Here is a 23,062-nt window from a genome sequence, read left to right on the forward strand (position 1 = left end):
ACTTTGGAGTTTGAAGACGTTTTTTTTTTTTTTTTTTTTTTTTTTTTTTCAAACTAAGTTGCAAGTGTGTTTTAAGTTTTTGTACTTGAAGATTTCTAACATTCACTTGTTCATACTGTATGTACAGTAGAGGGGCATATGAGGTTCCCCTTGATCATATGTACAGCATACTTTTTTCACAGCAAACATATTCACTTTTCTTAATAAGTAAAGCACGGTTTTACACAATACCACACACCCTGGCAGCTAAATGGAATTCAGCCATCTTTATCTTTTTTTATTTACATGTGTGCTTTGCTTACTGTGATGATTGCAGGGTTGGCACTTCTATCCCCACCTCCTGCTAAATGTATAAGTGTCCTTGGGCCTACCAGTGTGTGTGTGTGTGTGTGTGTGTGTGTGTGTGTGTGTGTGTGTGTGTGTGTGTGTGTATGTTTGAGAGAGTAAATAAGCGTCATAAATTGGAAATGTATCTGCTAAAAAGAGCTATATAAAAATGTCAACCATTCAAAAGTTCTTATGTTAAAAATTCTTAGTTGTCGTGCAATGTACAAATGTCTATATTTTTAAGTGGTATAACATTTTCAAATATTTATATATGTATAAATTAGTGGTGGGCCGATAACGGCGTTAACGGCTGCGTTAACGCCAGGCTCTTATCGGGCGATAAAAAAAATATCGCCGTTAATCTCTTAATTCCACCTCCTGTTCGGCTCAGGGGAGATGCTGTTCGCCGTCGGGGTGAACCCCCTTCCGCACGTGAAGGCTCGCTTCACGTGCGGGAAAGCTATAGTGTGAGCGGCCACAGCTTGTATTTTGGTCATATCTAACACTGGACTGCAGGCCTATATAAAAGTGTTGTACCTTTGCTTTCTTTGGGTTAAAAAAAACTCCATCAACTCAGTATCCGTCTAGTCCAAAAAAACTCTGTCAGCTGCTGCTGCAGACGGTGTGCAGACGTGCTCGGAGAATCGGCATCGGCGCATCAACAGTCATTCAATGCAGCGGCAGTAATCATACAACCGAACGGTGTAGAAAGTCCCGTCAGTTAAAAATAGTGATCCAGATTTTAAATCCATGTTAAAATCGGAAGGATATAAAGCTAGTTAGCTTAAAAAAAGTAGCAAACATGTCAACTGTGATGTGTTCAGGCCGGCTCAGTAATATGATTGATGTGTTCAAATGCAACACAAAAAAAAAGAAATTTGAGATTTTGGCGAAACTTGTTTTCCCAGCAAGATAAAATAGATAGTAAAGATGGAATGGAATTATGACCTGTTTAATGTCCTATCTAGAGCTATGATCATATCAGCAATTAAAGCAATAATACAAGTTCTATTTCAACAAAATAATAGAAAATTATCAATTTTGATATCAATAAAGACTTGGATCGTTAAGGAGTCTTGAAAATGGTATCAATATCAATACAAATTAACTCTCCTGTCATCTGAGAGAAATTAAGATGATTTAATTTTTTTAACCGTTAGTATTTACCGGTTAAAAATATTATCGGTTGACTGGTTTACCATGGACATCCCTTATACTGTATAAATGTATATCATACATTGTATGTTTTTTTTTGTGTTATCCCAGTTAAGTTTATTATTAATTTTTTATCATTTAATATTACTTTTAATAGTTCCGGGACGTTGGAGCAATAACCTGGTGTTTTGACACTTCAGTGTGCACTGTGAATTTGAAGTAATGTTCAGTTTTTGAATAAAGATGCAGCATTTACAAATGTTTATTTTTTTTATCCGATTCATCGATTAATCGAAAAAATAATCAACCGATTAATCGATTATTGAAATAATCGTTAGTTGCAGCCCTAAACAATTCATCGTTACCTCTTATGGCCTACAGTTCAAAGTTCATGTTTAACTGAATAAACAGTTTGTAAACACAAGTACATCTTGTTGAACATTATTTATTTTCATCACCAATTATCATAGTAGAACAGCTTCCTCAAGCAGTTTGTGATGCATGTTGGAAACAGGAGATGAGCCCCTGGTCTGATGCGCCACCTGGCTTGAGAAACACGTTCTCAAAGACTTACTTTGAGTCATTATTTAGGAGCACACAGACTTACTTTGAGTCATTATTTAGGAGCACACAGACTTACTTTGAGTCATTATTTAGGGAGCACACACATATTATGAATGAATTCAAATGAGCCATTTTAATCTAGATTAATCTAGATTAATTTCAAAATTAATCTAGATTAATCTAGATTAAAAAAAATAATCTATGCCCACCTCTAGTATAAATACAGCTGCAGACATGTAGTGATTGGACACTATGTCAAATCTTCAATACGATTTAAAAATGTTAATGCAGGATTGGATGTTAAAACTGCATATGTTAAAGTAAAAAGGCTCACAAAACCCTACTGTGATTATCCATATAAATCCCCTCCAATAGGCATTAGTGTATTAAGTGGAAATATCTACACATCTCTCCCCTTAAGAAAGGGATTAGGAAAGGGTTTTCATTACCATATTGTGGAAGGACATTAGCCTATTTTAGGGACTTGTGAGGAAGGGGAGTTATGCATAGCCTACACCAGAGGGCGCCATAGGACAGTAAATGCAGCTATGAGCAACACGGTAAAGAAAATGTAATGTTAATGTGGAGGATGACTGTTTCCCTTTATTTAATAAAATCTTCATTCATGTACATTTGCTATGAATGGGGAAACTTGTACATAATGCTACACCTAGGCCTACATTTTTACATGGAGTACTTGGTCTGTAATCTGGGTGCACTCTGGGGGAAGATCTACAAAATGTTGGAAAAAACTTTTTTATTTTTAGGTCATTCAAAATGCACAACTAAAAAGTCTAACATAATAGTAATGTACACTTCATCGAATGCCTCAATGTGACCATATATGAGAGGTATTTGTGAACCATTTATCTATCTAACTTTGAATTCAGTTGAAATGCTCCTTGATAAATGTGTTGTGGAAAATCAAGTCCTTTCATCATTCATAAAAAGGACAAACTTCTGACCAAGTGTGTTGAGATTAATTGATAAAAAGGGGTTTTTAAAAACACATTTTAATATAAATTATGGACCGATTTATAAGGATTTAAGAGGCCTACCTATTTTTAAGACTATTGAAGGACTGACTTTTAATAGGCTACAAATTTAAAGGACTTATTTCAATGCCTTTTAAACACGTTTGAAGGATGTGCAGGAGACCTGGTATATAGCCAATGGTATGTGAATACGCATACATACCCTGGACCAAAAAGAAAGTGGGGATGGAAAAATGCATTGAGGGATATTCACGATAAGAAGTGTCTTGGTTAGACAGTGAAAGCATCATCACCTCCACGCCACTGGTTTGGGAAAAGCGACTTCTGGTGGCCAGCTATAGCCTACTATACATCAGCCTCCTCCTCCTGACTGTAGGCGCAGAGGTCGCCCAGCTCGCACCAGAGAAGAAACAAACGCACCGCTCCGTGTTTCTCACCACCTCAGCCTCAATGTAGCTCGACTTTCGGCTCTGTGTCCATCGAAAGCTGCTTGATTGAAGCCAAAAAACGAGATAGAGACTGTGAACACCTGGGTGCGGCGGCATGCGCTAGGTGGAAAGCTTTCACTCAGTCTACTGGGAGGTCGTACCGTACGGATTTTTCTTTTCATTTTTTTTTGCCTTTTGTATTTCCTTGCTGCTGAATGTCGTGGACATTTTGGATTTTTTTCTTTTTTAATGCTCGTCTCATTAAGTCTTACTAATTAAGGAACATTTTTACTTGTGTTTTCGCCTTTGGTTTGTTCTTTTAAGTAACACTTTGGCGGTAAATACTTTTTAAGTGAAAAAAATTAGTAGAGAGAGTCGACAACTTGAGGACGGCTTGCTGAGGAGACGTTAGCTTGCTGCTAACACTACTAGCAAAACCCCATATTGAACTACCCCTCAAGCGAATTCGTGAAGCTATCTAATGCCGACTTCTCGGCGTATTTCTCGGATACCATCACCCTCCCCATAACCCGGACGCCATAACACCACACACTTGACTCTTCGGGACATTTTAGGTAAGTCTTTTAATTGTTCGAGTGTCTGTTTCTTGTCTGTGGGGCCCCCATACAACATGCTAACATCAGTGCTAGCCGCAGCAGCGCAGTGTCGTCGGGGTCCCATCCTGATGCTGCCCCACTTTGAGTTAATACGTGAATTCATCTTATTTAACCAGTGGAATTATGATTTCACGACCTCCTTTGAAAGGTGACACTACAGTTAAAACTGTGGCAATGTTTCTAGTCTTGTACAATTGTTGGTTTTGGACGGTAACAAGATATTTTAAGCAGCTGTCTTGTGTTTTCGGTAGGTTTCACATCAACAGCTGTAGGCTACATGGCTGCTCGACTGCTGCTTTACATTTTATTTTATTTTTTTAGACATGTTTTTATTTGAGGAAAGAGCCTTGTTCTCTAAAAATTTGACAATACACATTTTTTCCTGTTTTTTCTTTTCCAAATCCCACATCCGTAGGCAACTATCTACACAACGATACATTTATAATAATGAATAACAAAAAAAATAAACAATTACATTAAATTCACACATTGCAGACAAATAAAAACAAAAACATGCAATAGTCCCACAGATAATCAAAAAAAAGTAAGCTCACATTAACAAAAAAAAACCATCAGTGTCACATTGCCTGTCTATTCATCTATCCCCTGTCACCAGGAAGTTATGCCTATTGCCTATTAATTTTTTTTTTTAGACATTTAACAGTAGGTAGGCTAATAAACTACGTATGCTTCACATCTATTCCCAGTTATCAGCCATTCAACCTAACAGCTGCAGTAGGCTACAGCAGCAGTCACATCTTTTGTTGCGGGGCACCTTCAACGCCTCGACGGAATAGGCTAGAGATTTACTCTGCTGTCCACTCAACGAATCGGCGTTTTAATTTTCTCAGCACTTCGCTAATCAGATTACTATCCCCACTTAACTCCGATGTAATTTAATCCTGTTAAGATCCGAGATAGATATCTGAGCTAATCTCCAGGTGTAGGCCTATATATGTGTGTTTTTTTAGAAATTTAAGCAAGTCCATCAACACAAGCCTGCTTGTTTAGTTAATCATCTTTTGTGATTAACTCACATTAATCTCAGGAAACCACTAAGCAAATGACATTCAGGGGGAAACAACAACAAACCTGTGGTTCCATTGTTCTTACATATCCTTACAAAGCCTTTGCAATAATCGATACAAATTAAAATGTCCTAAATCAATCTTTCAAAAGTCTTACACATGCTCAAACATGGGCAGCCCCAAATTACAAGCTTTTAAGGCTATAAACGAATAAAATAAATACATTTCAAGTATTAAAATACACTATTCAAAGTTGTCCCATCTGAACTAACCAGTGACAGTGACATGGCGGGCTGCTATGTGTTGCTAACGAGAGAATACCATGTTATGATACACACTCTGTAAATGAAATGTGGTAAAGCCTGTGTGTTGAGGTACAGCCGAAGACTTCTGCCGTCTTTTAAACACAAGACTCCCATGTGATGACTGGCATTGTCATGTTGTTAAACAGATAGAGTATCTGATTATCCTTCAAAGGGCTGTGGTAAAATGTAAACAAAGACTAGGACATGTCAGCGGCCACTTGTCATTGTTGTAGGGCTCTTATCTTAAGAGCCTGTGTCCAGCTGTTTCTAGATTATTATCCAGTTGCTTACAATAACATTCACTCTATACTTAATCTAGAATTTTAAAATGGCTCCAGAATTTGAGGTAAAAAACAAACTGTAATTCATTGTGTATGATTCTTTATATAAATGATTGTTGTCAAAATCAGTGAATATCTCCTCACCATCCGCTACTTGTTTGTACTGTTGCTAGCCACACTGGGCCCATTAAAATACCCTTTGTTTACATACCAGTTTACAGAGCCCAGGCTGCGTATTATCCCTTTTTTTCAGCAAGTATTGTTATCCAATGAGTCAAAGACTGACTTTCAATATAATTCAGGGCATAAAACATAAACAATTACGCTTTCCACAGTGGTATGTGCTGAAAGCCCGAGTCGGTGAACCTTTCATTTATCAAGTTCCGTGTATGATCATTTACAACCGGCCTTATCTAGAATGGGAGATAAGGTTCTCTCAAACAAAGGCCCGGTTCTTTTCTCACACTAGTGCCAAAGTGGTGTTGTTACAGATACACTTGCAAAACACTTTTTTGTGCCAATCGGAGATACCGAAAGAAGGCAAAGACCTGACAATAACCTTTTTACAGAAACGGAAATGCCATGTTTCTTTATCTTTGTTATAGATCAAATAAATGTTCCGTGGTAAATCCTAGTCCATAAAACTTCCATGGTGAAATTTTCCAATTTCTCTTCTTAGAGTCGGTGTTTATATAGAAAATAAACTCTTGAATGATTAATCTGAGGTCAGAGGTTAAAACTATTCTATTCCTTGATCCTTTTACTTCCTTAACGTAATGTATTTCCTGTTATACAAGGGACACTGTATGAGTGATTATCCTGAACTGTGAACCAGTTGGGGAGAAAACAGCTGTTGGATATCATAAGCTGGTCAGAAGGGTCGGGGTTTCTTAAAAAGATTATATTATGACCATACCCCACATTTCCCTCACCCATACTTCCCTGCTATTTAGTCTTGTGGGAGAAAGATTTAGGATGTCCCAATGCTTGTGGTCGGATTGAACATACTCAAAAATACCCGGATGCCCTATTACATTCGGTCAAGCTATTTAGTGTGGAAAACGGAAGGTTTTTGTCCGATTCTGACCCACAATCCATCGGGCAGTTGAAGTGACGCCACATCAGAGCTGCCGTATGTAAACAACCAGCAATACGACTGATATATAAGCAAGAGGCAAGATCAAGGTGTAATGTTATGATATTTAAATGAGTACAACTATTATGTAGAATAGATAAAAAGGTGTTTGCGATTTGGAACGCAGCCCTTAGTGTTGCTAAAATCAGTGCTGTTAGCAAAGGTATTGTGAGTACAGCTTTCAACTGATTTATTTATTTATTTTTCTTCAGCTAATTTAATATTCCTGCTTATGTGGCCATATATAATTGCACATTTCCTTTCCCAGCCTCAGAAGATCTAGCCCTGAACTGATTCGAATGCCTTTTCTACGCTTGTGGTTAAAAGGAAAGAAATGTTGCTAGAAGAATGTGCCAACAATGAACTAGTTGACGTGGACCAAGGAACACATGTAATGATGACTAAATACTCATGTGATGTTGGTGACGGATGGCAACTAAGTGATCTATTGCGATAGTGTACAAACCTGTGAGAAAATGTTGTCAAGTTAGGAAAGGAGCCAGTTGCAGTTTTTCTCATGTGATGTGCCAATTTTGTAGTTTGTCTGTAATGTATTGCAGCTGACACGTGATTTAGTAGGGAAGAAAAAAACAATTAGCTTTGAGAATTTGTTATGTCATTGTTTTTCAACCAAAGCAAAGTTCTGTTTAGTTTTGGTTATTTTGTCAATGTTTTAACAAAAAGATTGTCACATTGCCAACACTGTTCTCAGATGGATGATTTAGATAGGGCACTTCAAAAGGATACATTATACAAAGCTGAGAAATGAATCCATTAATTGATAATATAGAATGATATACTATTTAATAATCTGCTTTTTTTTTGGACTGATGTTGGCTGGCCAAAACAAGTAGTTTGACATGCTGGGCTTCAGAAAATGGAACTGATGGTAGACACTGAAATTTTAGAGATCTATTAAACGTTTAATTCTGAACTGTGTGAATGTGTTTTGTTTCATATTAACACATCACCACAAATACATTTGAATCATGTGGGATGCAGCAGCAGTGTGTCATTGTAATTAAAGATTGGGGGGACGTGTGCTCAAGTGGAAACAAACTGCTTCAATTAGACCATGGAAATATTGGACTCAGATCTCCTTTAGATATTTTTAACGTAGCTATCAGATGTGACTTGGATGTCCAGCAGTCCACCCAAGGAGTTATATTCAACTTTTAACTTCTTTGTTGTCACGTAGAACTCCCATGAAGCATCTACAGTGGAATTTTTCTTAGAAATATTCTCACCGAAAGTTTAGTTTCCAGATTCTGTTGTGGTAATTGCAACTGGTACTTTTCATCCAAAATGTTGCCTCAGAAGTTACTGAGGGCAAGCCAGATCCAATAAGTTGGCCCACAAAGAATCTCCCATGTTTGGCTTTGAAGCGCTGCACTGTTCCGCCATTTCAACAGGCTGAAGAGGCAAAGGCTGGTCATCAGCACCTTGTTCACTGACCCTTATACCAATTGCCTGCCTGTGACTGATTTTCAGTTTTTGGTTAAAGGTGCACTATGCAGTTTGAGAGGAGGGGGATTTGTTTACATTTACAGAGCCTGCAGTACGTTTACAAAACATATTTTCTCTGCATGGAATTGAGCCTTAGTCTTGAATAAGTTTATCATTATAAATCATAACAAAATTATTTTGAAACACTTGATACCAAACGTAAGACTAGAACATGTACCTTAACGAAACTGGGGAGCCCTGCTGCTGTAAAGCACAACAGTGAAACAGTATCTTTTCAGGAAGCTTTCTAACCTATAACAGTGTTCTAGGGATCCAATTTTCTTGCGAGGAAAGTTTGTTAATTCAATTATGAGCATATACCTTTGAAAATGGTCACTTCTCCGTCACACCTAAAGCTTCATAGTGCACATTGTAAGCTCTGTTTCACATCTGTTGTTAACCACTAGTGCTAAAGAGTTGTGTCCTTCTCTTGATCTGCAAGTATCTTGTTTCAGTGTTGACGTCAGTAAAAGGAAGGAACACACCTTTTTAAGCGACAGTGTGTGTATAGTACTAGTCTTTTTTGTTTGCTTGCGGCGGTGTATCTGACCTGAGTCTCAGTACAATCCAAATTTGAATTCACTTTACATTGTTCTCTTTAATCTGTGATGTGTGTGTCACATCTATTCCAGTTTGGCTACAATGGAGAGAGATAGCGTAAACTACTGTTGACATTTTCAACCAACTTCTTTTTACAGTTTTCCGCTCGGCACACATTGTCACTGTTTGAACTGGTGCAACGTCTTTGTTTAAGCTGCAAGTAAAATGCAGAGTTAATGAGATGCATCTGCTCAGACAGGTTTAGGTGGGAATTTCTCTGTGTAGTGTGAGTGTCTTTGTTTGACAGGGTACCTGCAGGATCTTAGCAAAAACTGTTTTAATGTTTTTAATTAAAAGTACCTTAGAATGCATACAGATTTTCCATTATATCCTTCCTACTTTTGCCAGAGTATGGCCGTGACATTGGCATTAAATTAAATTGTATGTGTCCGCATTAAAAAGTTATTGAAATGTCTTAAATGTAACTTCAAGATTCCTTGGGGTACCCTGTTTGAGTATTTTCCATGATACTTCTGAAACCCAGGGGCTGGTGATGATAGGAGTGGAGAGTGAAATGATAGGCAGCCACGAAGAAGGGCTTGTGTTCTTCCTTACACCAGCTGAGAGCATGCAGCAGGGTGCAAAATAATTTGTGTTTTGATCGCAGGCAGTGACTGTAGTCCTTTGACCTTTGGATGCTTGGTCATGTGACAAAGCAAGGTCATGGAATATAGTCTGCTACTACCTGAGGAAGATCATCTGTGGTCACACCATTCTCATCAAACCATTGTCATATCAGGCCGCCATTGGAGAGAGGAACATGTTCTTAAAGAGGACCTATGATGCTTTTTGACTTTTATGACCTATAAACGTTGTTATGATGATTCAAAGTCATGCTTAACCATACTAAATTATCAAATAATGACTTACATGCATTTCGACGTATTCCCTGCTGACCGTCTGGGGTGTCTGTGCAGAGCACTAAACACTATTCTAGCCAGTCGAGAAGTCACGTCTTCAAAGCGGTCTACCCTTTCATAATTCGTGACGTCGCATAAAATGATGGCCGATGCACAGGCGGAGGGAGCGGAGATTGCCGAAGCACACACACTCAAGTGTTGACAGGAAGTGCTGGATCGCCAAAATAAGAGAAAGAGCTTCCTGAAAATCAACATAGTTTTTTGTGATGTGATTCGTGTCAGGTTGCTCTATAGCAGTGTAAAACAAGAAATTAAGACCAGAAAAGTAGTATAATAGGTCCTCTTTAATGACTTTCTTGTATAAATAAAGAAACCATAAAGATATCCATGTAGACTAAAAAAAGAACTGTAAACATGATGATGGTGTGCAGCTATTCTTTGTGCTTTTTTTATATATAATTTTATAAATGTTAACCTTTTATTAGATGCTTAATTACAGAGTTGAAATGGGCAGAGAGAGTTGCTCAGCTCACTTGATATGGACCGGGCTATATTGAGACTAGGGATGTCCCAAGCTGATATTTATAATTCATGGCAATGATTCAGTCCCACTGACCTTATTCAGGCTGTATCAACAAGAGCACAGACACACTTCTCTACACCAAAGTTGTTTGCTTTCTAAAGATATAGTGCTTAACTTCTGTCCCCCCCCCCCCAATGAGGAATGAATTAATAACAACAACACTGCCAGCACTTCTACATAAGGTAAGCCTTCAGTGATTCAGTCGATTTTATACCTTCTGCTTGTACGTCCAGGTTTTTTCTTAGAAGTAGAATCAACAACTGAAACATTTCATGTGAGCTTCTTGGGATTGTCAGGGGGCGAAACCAGTTTGTAAACTCTGCCATAATGAGAAATCCATAGAGGTTTGTGGTCAACTGCAGTCAACTTGTTTGGCAATGGCTTGAATGTAACTGACATTCATTTATGAAAAAGCCACAGGCACTATAGCTTTTAAGGAACTGATTATGACTTCTAATCTAATCTAATTCTCTAAATTCTACTCTTTGTAGTTCAATAGATTTTTATATAATTGAAAACTGAAATTGAAAATTGTTTTACAATCTGATGAAGGTCTGTGGGTCAGCATCAATACTTAACTACCACTTAGTTTTCCATTATGATAAATCAGTCAAAGATATGATCCCTTGTTTATGGATTTTCTTTCTTGGTCTGTTGCCCACTGGCTATTAATACTGGCTAAACAAATGGCAGATAATGTACATTAACAACTGTATCAATTTTGAATGAATAGCCTATTACGTGCATTAAAGGCCTGTCATACAGTTGATGGATGGCCCACAGCACGTTTTGACTGTACATTTGCATCACATTTTGAGATGCTGTTTTACCAGTTTTAACATACAGCTGTGCATTCAGATCCTCCCTCATGATTCCCTGTGACCCAGTTAGGAGAAAAATCTGCCTCTGCCTCATTCAGTCTCGTCCCTCAACAGATATGTTCAGAAAGCCAAATCCTCTTTTTAGTTTGGCATCTTCTAACTGGCTGTTTAGGGCACCACATGAGAGCGTGCTGTGCTAGTGTGCTGCTCCCCTATATAATGCATGGAACATATTGACATATCCAGTAGATTTATCACGTATAGAAGATCGTATGTAATGGAAGAATTTTGAAAGGGTTTTAGGTTACTAAAGAGGAAAGAAAAAAAGTTATTCGACGTTTACCCTGCAAAAAACTGGTCCGTCGTAATGCCATTTCCAGATAAGCGTGGTATCTCTGCTATAAGCTTCCCTCATACTGTATATCCTTGCTGATTTTTATGCAGTTTAGGCTGCCTTCAGCCTGTCTACACATGATAAGACCGTCTGTGGGCTTAAGTCTGCATTGGGCTGGGCACAAACTCGCACAGTATCTCAGCACAACGGCCGTACATTGGCACATATTGTATATAGTTAACATGCAAGACATGCAAAATGAATCCTGCAGAAAAGTCTGTTGTCAAGCAGTTTATAACATGTTGCCTATGGGTTTCCTGATAGCATAAAATAAACCCAGACCTAGTTCAGACCCTACCACCATTATCCTTATTAGTATATTGTCTGAATACATCTTCTTGATATGAATTGCAACTGAAATCTGGTTTCAATCTTTAATGCACCCTTTAATTGCCCCCAGTTTCCACCTGCTCAATATGTAAATTACATTAACATCACATCCATTTCCATTGTTTCTCATCCTCAAAGACAAACCAATAGACTGTTATTCATACTTTGCTCTAAAATAACCCCAAGTAATTATACAGTTTGTCTTTTTTACAATAAATCCATGAACACAAATCCATAATGGAATTGTTGTTGCTCAAGGCACTGTGCTGGTCTGTTGTTGCTAGTTGTCGATGACTGCACTGAAACGAAAATGACATGTAGGCGATGTCTGCTTTTTACGTATAAACTAAATGGTCCTCCAGATTCAAATTCAAAACTTTATTGTCTCTCACATAGTGACAGAAAATTGCCTTTTAGTTTGAGGCCAACAACATAAGACTTGCATACAATCACACAAACAGTACATTAAAACAGTAAAAGCATGTGTGTAAAGCAAGGCTGCAAGTGCGGATTATGATGTATTTGACCACATTTGTGAATGCATGGATTGAACAACTCCAATTGTTTTTGAATCCTGAATGTGTTTCAGGTGGAATCACACTTGTTAATTTCTGACACAAATTGTTCATTTTTAAGAGGATGATATGAATAGTTCACCATTAGCCAAGGCTTCTGGCACAATTCATTGATATACAATCTGGTTTGTGAGCACAGGCAATTTGGAGGGGTTTTGGGCCCATAAAGACGCTGCAGTGTGCTGTGATTAAAACTGGACTGAACAGGCACAGGCTGGTCAGCACCTTGTTGTTTGACCCCAATACACTTAATATGCCCTCTTGGGACGTCATGTGACCGATCGCAGTTTTGGTTAAGTTCTGTGTCCTGTTAACCCCATTAGTGCTAAATGAGTTGCATCCATTCCCAACGTTATTATTTATTTATTTATTAAAAATTATTCCCAATTTAATTTTTTTTTACAAAGACACATACAAAACAGCTACAAAACAATTATATATACAATTCATACCAGGGAATCTACAAAGTCCATGGCTTAGCAGAAAGCAGTCCAAATCATGGCACCAACAGCTAGGAGAGTTCAAATACTAGTATCTCCTTGAGTGTTGATGTCATTAAAACAAACAACTTTTAACTGCAGTGTGTTTGCTCACTGTGTAGTATAGAATATGACCGCAAGCCGAAGTTGAATTTAGTTGATAACATCGTGTTCTTTAGAGTCTATTAGCAGAGCAACGGAACAGACTGGCCTGGGACAAGGGACAGGGAAACTGGTCTTACGGTACGAACACTCAATTAAAAAATAATGACATTATTACCATGACAAACAAAACAAACAAGCAGCTCTATTAATATGCTAGTCTATAAATATGAAAATAACACTATTGAGTCATCATGGTATATCTCATGTTTACATAAGGCGCTCCACAAGTTTATTTATGAAGTCTTGAAGGTGGCTTTTTGAGCTTGAAGGTCTACTAATATTTCCTCTGTGGATCTTTTCTTAAAGATGATCCTGTTTTAGAATAGAGATTTGTTTTAAAACTCTAAATATAACTGGCCAATATTTATGTGCCAAACAGACATACAGTATATAGTTAAATACTAAGTTTCAGATAAGCATCATACCTTGAAAGTTTCACTTCAGTTAATTGAAGTTTACAAAGAGATGCTGGATGGACTGTCAGATTGCAGTAATGACTAAATAAAAAAAAATATGCAGTAGTATATTCATCAACTTCACTTTCTGAGTAGTTATTAATGAATGAGAACACGTTGACATTTCCTGATGCAGAATCACATCAATCTGTCAGTGCACACAGGAAGTAGCACTTCCTGGTTGATAGAGTTCATGTAAACAAGGCACAGGTGATCATTTATTTTCTTCACTGTCTACTTTTGGTTTCACATTATGGCTGCGGTGGCGATGTCTGTCTGACTGAAAGGCAACTCGCTGCAAAGGAGAAGAGGCTTTTGCTGTTACCATAACGCCCCCCTCCCCCCACCCAACAGTAGCAGCCCCAAATGTGAAAGTTGATGCTTCTTTTCATATCATATCAAATCAAACTTTATTTACACTTTTCAAACACAAAAGGGTAACAGAACGTGATTTATATAAGAAAGGAGAAAACTTACCAAACTTACTAAAACCACATTAAAAAATAAAATGTCTATTCCACATTGTGGAATTTTTGTTTTTGGCAAGATTCAGTCCCCAATAGATGAGATGTGGATAAAAGCGCCCAAGAGGAAGTGGAGCAGAAACTAATGAGTGTCAGTGCAGTGAAATGTGTTTGCAGCTGATTGGGAGACACAATGAATAAGTCAAAATTTCTCTCTCTTTCTCTCTTTCTCTCTCTCTCCGTCTTTCTCTTCCCCTTTTTCCTGCTCTATAGCTGTATTGTGCTCGAAGGGGATAGTGCAGGGATGATCCTATCTTTTAGCTGGCTCAGTGTGTCTCAAATCGGCTGGCAAGTCTAATGCTGTTCCAGCGTGCACGGACAGTCAACTCATGTTGTGCTTTGCCTTTTGACCTTTAGAAACAAGATTTTGCCTGATTTCAGTCCTGTTTATGTTCTTGTTTGGATTTCATAAGCAAGCTGGATTACCCCGGTTAAAACATTTTTTTTTCAGTAATATCAAAACATTTACTCATTGCATTACAATGTATTTTGGACTGATGAAATGAGATAGGATAAACTTTATTGTCCCGAACAAAATTTGTCTTTGGCAAAAGTGCTGACAAAAGCTGCATACAAGCATACATACATAAAATATCAATCGATATAATGTTAGATTGTACCATACAATATAATACATGATGGAACTTTACTAGCAAGACACTTAAGGATAGTAAAATTTGAAATTGTCCGCTTGGTTGAGAGGAGATTGCATAGACCCTATTAAAAAAATAATTATGCATAGTAAAATTAATTACACTAACTAAAATGAGGATAAAGAAATATGACAAGGTAAATGGAAATTACAATAAGAAACTTTACTTGAGAAGAGCGATTGCACATCATGCACACTGATGCTTTAACAGTACAGTCTTTCATAGTGAACGGCTTGTGTTTTCTATATGTGCTACTTGAGTGTCCTCAGGCAAAGACAGGACTATCTGTGTACACATGGGAGAAGCCAGGCTATTTCAGTGCATCTTCAACTTAATCAATTCCGCCTTCATTGAAGTGCCCTATGCAGTTACTGAGGGATTCGCTGACGAATCAAAGTTTTTGCCGAACATACTGCACACATTAGCTTCCAGAGTTTCAAAGCCATCCCCCAACAAGCATAATTTAGCACAATGAGGGAGAGAAGGTTATTCTGACCTAAATTTGACTGCAAATTTGCATGTGCCATTGAACGTAAAAAGTTTAAAAGAAAAAAAAAACATTTAAGAGGAGTTTATCCAATCCCATTATTAACTTTTCCCCTCACCACTCAGAAGAGATTAGACAAGTGATCAATACAACAATATGTATTGCTCGAGACAATGCAGTTTGTTGCAGTACATCATTAAAGGTGGATTCAGCTATTCTCAAACGCTCGTTGTCAAAATCAGTGAGTATCTCCTCATAATCCACTTGATGTATTTATGTGTGTGTGAACTGAAAAAAATCCAGTGTTAATACTCAGCCTAAACTCTGTAAACAGGCATGTTGTTAGCTACGGTGGGCCCTCTCTTATTTACATACCGTTTCTCAATGACGAAGGGAACAGGGCAAGAACAACAGCTGTAAAACAGTCATCAAAAATGAATTGTAAGGGTTACCTATCTGTAGAACCTTTGGTGTTTGTAGCGCTTGCTATTTGGCTGGGTACTTATGATGTTATTTCTGTCTTTTGTCATTAGAAAAGAAAATAGTTGCTTTTGGATCTATCATCTGCCATCCACTGGGATCCAGGCGCTTGAGTCCTAAATGACAAGGTATGTATAAGGCAGCGCAATTTCCTATTTCTAGAATGAATTCCATTATTTATTACCGCAGTAACTCTAGCCTGTGGGTTACGTGGCCATTGATTTGTGATGTTTAACAGCCCGTTTGTTTTTTGTAGTTTTTATGATGCCACATTAAATACCTTAGCAATTATTAATGGACCGAATCTATTGTGGTGTATGTTTTTGGATTTAGAATTCTGTCTCGAAAAGGAAAACTGTCTGAGTGAATAGTTTTTTGCTCTCACGGAAGTGACTTATCGATGTCAAACATTAGTCCAAGTCTTACAAGAAAGAACAAGAGTGCCCCACCCAGTTCTCGTGGAGGCCACACTACATGATACACCTGCCAAACATGCTCTGTGTGCAATAGGCTGCATATTTCAACTTAAAAAGTTTAAAAGAGAAATTGCTATTACAGGGTTTTAGTTATTCAAGACCATGCCTCATTGTTAATAGAATGCAACATAGTTATAAGCTTCCGGTTCTAGTTAAAAGGCGGATTGATACAAAATGGCATTAGCTTTGTTTTGATTTATAAATTGACAAACATGTATTCGAAAAAACTTTTACCCCAAATAAATAAATTATGCATTTATTTAAGATATTCTATGGAAACCTTGGATTTTGTGTTTAGTGTTTTTGCTATTGTATGTTGGTTGTTTGCACATGCACATTTAAGTTCTGTATGTTGTTGGTCTATATTTTAAACAAATTAAAAGAGACCAAAAATAGATTTTATTTGTAACGACTAATACAAAATTCAAGATCGGGATATTCGTCCAATATGGCCGCTTAGATACTTGCAGCAGTGCAGACAAATGTATCGTATGCCCCAGCTGCCTGAAGGCCTGCATTTTGGAAGAACAGGACAACGTTGACAAAAAATTCCCTTCAGGGTTTCGTTCAGGTTTTCACTGCATTATTGCCATTTGTGGTCACTTTTCTCAGTAACACATTTAATCAAACCTATGCAGGCTGGGTTAGCACAAAATATTATTTTGTTTGGATAACCCGATTTGATTTTTTTTTCAACTTGCTCTGTGTGTTTATGACATTGACTTCTAATGGCACATTTCTCGGCGGTGCATAAAGTCAGTTTGTCTCGAGGACACTGTCTGTGAATGCACTTTTCTTGTGATGCCGCGACAACAAGGCTCTTTGATAGAGACCTTCTACTTGAGACAGCATTGTTTCTTAGGAACAGATTTGCCTTTTTAAAACCTGAAGCATATTTGAAATGCAACATTTACATATACTTGTTTGAACAACTGGCTTTTTTCCATAACGCATAGCTTATTTGTTTGCATAACTTTCTCCAGTGACCCATTCACTATACATTATCCCTTACGTTATATGCTCAATTTGACAATATTTTAACTTGGTAACTTGTTCCAGGTTGGTGCTGGATAGATAAGTGTACAGTGGCTTTCTACAGCCTTTGCTCTGCCTGCTGCGGCAAAAAATAACCTTTCAGAGCAGTGACGGTGAACCACCAATACAGTAAGTTGAAGCCAGACAGCTAATTACCTCATTATAAAGGTCTGCAAAGCCCCAAGGGGAGCTGACGATTCAGGTGATAACTCCCTGTTGGCTCATCACTATGACTTCACACTGCCTCTTTAACATTACAGATTTCGTAACATATTCAAGTAGAGTCCATTTTATTTATACAACCCAGTACAAATTGGGCTCAAGTGGCATTTGAATAACTATTTATGAAAAACAAAAATATTTGTGCCAGAGGTGTGCAATTCATCTCGATGGGCTCTTCGCCCCCATTTATTTTTTAGTTTAATGCAAAAATAATCTACCCTGTTTTGAAACCCTGTAATTTACTTATTTTTATTTTACTCGTTATTTTAAGAATATATTATTATTTAAGATAAACTTGTTTAGTTCTTTTTACCTCGGTAAAATGCTATTACAGTTTGATTCAGTGGGCTGTAGTTCTCTGATGAAGAAGAGGGAGAGGTGATGTTAAAGTTTCAAAGGCTAACACTATATTGTGACCCATATTTCCACATGATTTTTCATTGTTTAGATGTTTTAAAACAGTATTTAATGAGCCGACATTTTGGCTTTAAAAAGGCACTTGGGACATGTTAACCATTTCCATATTCTCCGGTAGGCAAACAAGGAAAATGCGTTTGTTGTCTGCATGGATACCCGGCTCTGACCTGAATGTGTCTGACCTGGTTATTGAGACTTGGCAAATGGCATCTCACTCCCTCTGGCTTTCTCGTTCACATGGACACACATACAAACAGACAAGCCACTGTATCTGATACGTACACATACACAGATATCACTGGGTGACGTTTTCAAGAACTCAGTTTAAAACAATGTCCATTTATCATTAAAGCTTTAGCAAATACACTTGGTATGACTTGTTCTTCCAATTAAAGGTGGCGTCAGCGATTTGTGGAGAGTGCTTGTTGTCATCAAAATCACTTTGTCAGAATCAGTGAATATCTCCACACAAATCCACTACCTGTCTGTACGGTGTTTACTGAAAAAATGTCAATGTTAACCCATTGATGACGGCTGCTGCGCGATGCCACATTGGCTCTCCTGCCTGATGCTGCGTCGCGCAGCATTATTACTTTATCTAATTTTCATGGCATTCCCAGCATAGAATGCACTGTCATTGGTTCAAATACACATGAGGTGGGTTTTGTTGATTTTTTGAAGACCACGTGACCACCCAAAAGTTGTGTGGTTTGCCGAAAATCATGTCAATCAAAAAAATAAAAAATAAAAAAATAAAACAAAATAATAAAAAAAATACGCCAGCTATGTCGGCGACAGAACAGTTAGTGGCGTTTGGTGCGCAGAATCAAGGTCTACTATAGACTACTGACGAAAATCACACAACACATTGCATCTATTTATTAACGATATTTAATAATTTTCTAATTCATCTAATTTTGACGATTTTTATAAATATTTGTTGGTTTGTAAGCGCTAAGGGAGCATGTTTAAATAAAACCTGTGAACCTTAACTTTTAAATGTATTTTATTTCATGTTTCTATGTGCTACACAGGCTTAGATATTAAGGTTTTGGTAGACTTGACAATTCGTAAAAAAAATTCAGAAAACCCTCAGGCATTAAGGACATGCATCCTAGATTGCCATAGTCATCAATGGGTTAAAACAAAGCCTAGGCTCTGTAAAGGGCCATGTTGCAAGCTATGATGGGCTCCCTTTTTTTTTTTACATCCCCTTTGTTTACATACCAGTTTACAGAGCCTAGGTTGTGTATTAACACCAGATTTGTTTTCATCACACAGTGCGGGCAGGTAGCGGATTGTGAGGGAATATTCACTGATTTTGCTTTTTATGTCTGGCTTGCTATTTGCTATCCGTTCCTCTGCTTATTCCGTTCATGGCCATCTGTGGTATTAGCCTAGATTATGAGCCGATAGCCCTTCAGGTCTGCTTGAGCTCTTGACTGAAGGAGACAAACTGTGTTGGTCTATTGCACTTAAAGTCGCTGTAAATAAATCCATATCCTTATTCTGACTTCACTGTCAACAATAATCTGCTGCTTTTCTCAAATGTCATGGTTCAAAATAAACTGTCACGGTAAATAAGATAACTTTGTACAAACATTTAAGTGTCACTTTGAATTGATGTTTATGTAGAATGGATTCGGTTGTTCATTTGTAGCCAAATACCTCCAACAGTGAACCCAAATGGCTTTGTACAGTAAACTGCTATTTTTGTGGTTGGCACATGCTGTATCACAGCAAAACAGTTTTAAAAAATAATCCAATTTAGATGGGAAAAAAATTGTGAAAATGTGAATAATTAGGAATTTCAGTGCATAAAGAAAATATAGCCTGACTCCCAGCTTTGCACTACTGGATCCCTTTCACGTTGATTATAATATCCATAAAGATATGAGTGTCACTCGTAAATGTTGTGACTGGAAGGTTTGTGCAGGATTTGGATGAGCTACTTCATCCCCAAAAAGAAAAAATGTATTGAAGTTTATAACCAACAGGAACATTAGAAAGGCCAACATCAACAAAATGTCTTGCTGTCATTAAGGATATTTAATTATAACAGCTGCCAGTTATTTGTTAGTGCTGTATCATAGTTTACTCGGTTGTAAATACTATGCATCATGACAGTTACCATTAATGCAGTAGGCTATGGGCTGCCTGCAACTAACGATTATTTTGATAATCGATTAATCTGTCGATTATTTTCTCGATTAATCGATTAGTGTTTTGGTCCGTAAAATGTCAGAAAATTGTGATTTTTTTTTTTTTATCAATTTGCCAAAGCCCATGTTGACGTCCTCAAATGTTTTGTTATATCCAAAACACAAAGATATTTCAGTTTACTGTCATAGTAGGATTAAAGAAGCCAGAAAATATTCACATTTGAGAAGCTGAAATCGGACAATTTGGAATTTTTTTATAAAAAAATTACTCAAAACGATAAATCGATTATCAAAATAGTTGCCGATTTATTTTAATAATCGATACATCGATTAATCGTTGCAGCTCTACTATGGTTACTGCTGGGTATTACCTGCATTAAAATGACTGGGTAGAAAATCACTAGAAACATTTAATTGGCTCTTTATAACCAACCACTGTTACTGTACTGTCACGATGATTCATTAAAAAACTGAATATACAATTTTTAAGTAGCAAAATGTTTTACTACTTGAGTAGCTCTTTTTTACCTTTTGTATATTTAAATTTAATTTGCAAATTAACCATTGTAAAGAACCTTAAAACCATGAACCATGTTTCTTACTCCTTTTAGTTATTGTAACATTGTTAATAAGAGTTGATGTCATTGTTTCCCCTTTTGCAGTTATATATCTCAGGGGGTCACATTTAACTGGATCTCATGTTTAATTAAGAACTTACCGGCAGAAGAGATTTTTGAGCAGACTATTTTTAACCATCAGGACTCTCTTCTTCTTTGCCCTGGTTGTGCCTTAATGAGGAGAGAAACTGCTCCCCATAAATCCAGACTTGTACTCTGAATAACTCCAGCCCTAAATGTAATGCTAAAAGGTCTTCTAACATAGTGTGGACCAAAATCCAAAATCTTTCTTTAAGGTTTTGAAACTGATTTGCTTAACAAATATGAATCCATATGCATATTATGGGAAAGGGGGTAATACAGGTATCACCAGCCCAATTTTTTAAAATGAAAGTTGGGCAGTTTGGATGATGCAACATATATGCAAACAGTTATGCAAACTGTTCAAGCAAGTCAGCAGCAGACCTAACATGCACACCTGCTGTTGCGTTTGTAGCAATCTTTGTTTCCATAAAGACCTGTCGAATGTTACCACCATTGTAGAAATAGGACATCAAGCAATGTGAGAAATGAGGAAGATAAAGGCATGCGTGTAGCGAAATTCGGAAAAGGCTCAAATGATGTGAAGTGCTTTGCTATAGAGGACAGCCACCTCACAGTTGAAAAAGCAGTTAGTTAATTGGATAAGGCAGCCCTGCTGCAATCCCCTCAAGCAAAAATATCTATTATCTGCTACCCCTTAGTCAATAAAAAAAAGTTTCTTTCTGAATACAACTGTTTCACACCAGGCATAGGAAATTATTCAGTAAGCCTTACCTGACTAGACCTGCATAGATTTAATGGGTTTTCTCTGCAACTGTGACTCAGTGTTCAACTATCTTCACAAAGTTTTTGAACTGACCATTACCTGCTGGTCTGAATTTCAAGAGACTTTATGCCTTGGTTCCTCATCACATTAGAATAACATACTTCTACAGGACAGACATTTGAAAAAAAAGAAGAAAAAAAACACTCAACCTGAAAATATCTCTCTTTCTGTGATTAAAGGGGGTCAGTTATTCTTGAGAACGCTTGTTGACACGACCTAGGCTCTGTAAACGGGCATGTTGCCAGCTACAGTGGTACAGTTGATTACATACCCTTTGTTCACATGCCTGTTTACCGAGCCTAGGCTGTGTATTCACAATGGATTATACTTCCGTGGACAGATAGTGGATCGCGAGATGATTTTGACAACAAGCGTTCTCCAGAGTCACTGGCTCCACCTTATTTCTTTGACATTCTTTGCATCGACGGTAAAATTGACATTCGACTTCAACTCACGTCTGTGGTGAGCTTGTCTCACAGGATACCCTGTTGCACACCTCAGCAGAATCAGCGTCAGTCGTCATGGCGTCAGGAAGTGGCTTTATAGACACAACAAGGTAGTACGTAAACAGCTGTGGTTGTAGGACTGATCTTGACTTGAACCTTAGTTTAGACAGTATTTGACGTGCAAATACAACTTTGGCTCTCGCACTGTAAGAGGAGGCATTCATCTATTGTTCAACAAAAGCAGTGCTAGACATACTAGCTAGTTCAGATTCCTCCCGATTCATAAAAAGGACTTTGTAATGCACTCACTAAATAAAGTATTTTATCAATTTCTAGGCGGGAAAATAAAATGCAGATTTGATGATGTATAATGAAATGTTTAGCATATCGTAGAATCATTTTCATTGTGATAAATTGCTATTGTTGACAGTGAGTAATGATAAAATGATGGCGAGTTATTGTGTTATTCAGTACTATGACCTTTTCTGTGCCTAGAGGCTTTTGTCTCCCGTAGAATCATCTCTTTCATTCATAACTAAATCTGTTCGGCTTCAGCATCTGATTATTGTCTTTCTCAGTATTCCATTCATTACAACACACAGCACAGTGGAGCCGTGTCATAATAGACAGCATGACAACACTTTGGCGAGCACCACAGTTTGTCACACTGCAATATTCTGTCTCACTTACAAAACTTGTGAAACAAACTAAGTCCCTTTTTGAAGTTGGTGATCAATGCAATGTGACATTTTGGTTCAAAAGGAATTCACATTTAAAAGCATTTGCCCTACTTTCTCTTTCCTAGCAAAAATGATCTACTTCCCTGGTTCCTTTGTTTTGGCTTAATGCTACAACTCACTTATTTTTTTTATACTATAGATTCATCTATTCATCAAAAAAAAAGAAATCTAGTATACCTTTTTTACTTGCCACCCAAAAAGCAAGCTATATGATGCTGTGCTCAAAAGATTTCCATACGTATAATTCAAAAACATTTCAGATTAGAAATAGCTAAATGCCTTCTGCATAGTTGCATTTCAATACTGACTGATTAGCAGGGACTGACTGTTAC

General features: G+C 37.4%; 1 protein-coding gene across 2 annotated transcripts in view; it reads left to right on the forward strand.

Annotated features, from left to right (window-relative positions):
• The first annotated feature begins 3,458 nt into the window (after positions 1-3,458).
• Positions 3,459-23,062, forward strand: part of erbin (erbb2 interacting protein) — a 56,259-nt gene continuing 36,655 nt past the window's right edge. For both annotated transcript variants that reach the window (XM_080047188.1, XM_080047189.1), the window contains exons 1-2: positions 3,459-4,044; positions 15,801-15,875. The gene's annotated coding sequence lies outside the window, so the exon portion shown is untranslated. The remainder of the gene's footprint in view (positions 4,045-15,800; positions 15,876-23,062) is intronic.

Source organism: Ammodytes marinus, assembly GCF_949987685.1.
Source record: "Ammodytes marinus genome assembly, chromosome: 18".
In the NCBI taxonomy this organism is placed as follows: domain Eukaryota; kingdom Metazoa; phylum Chordata; class Actinopteri; order Uranoscopiformes; family Ammodytidae; genus Ammodytes; species Ammodytes marinus.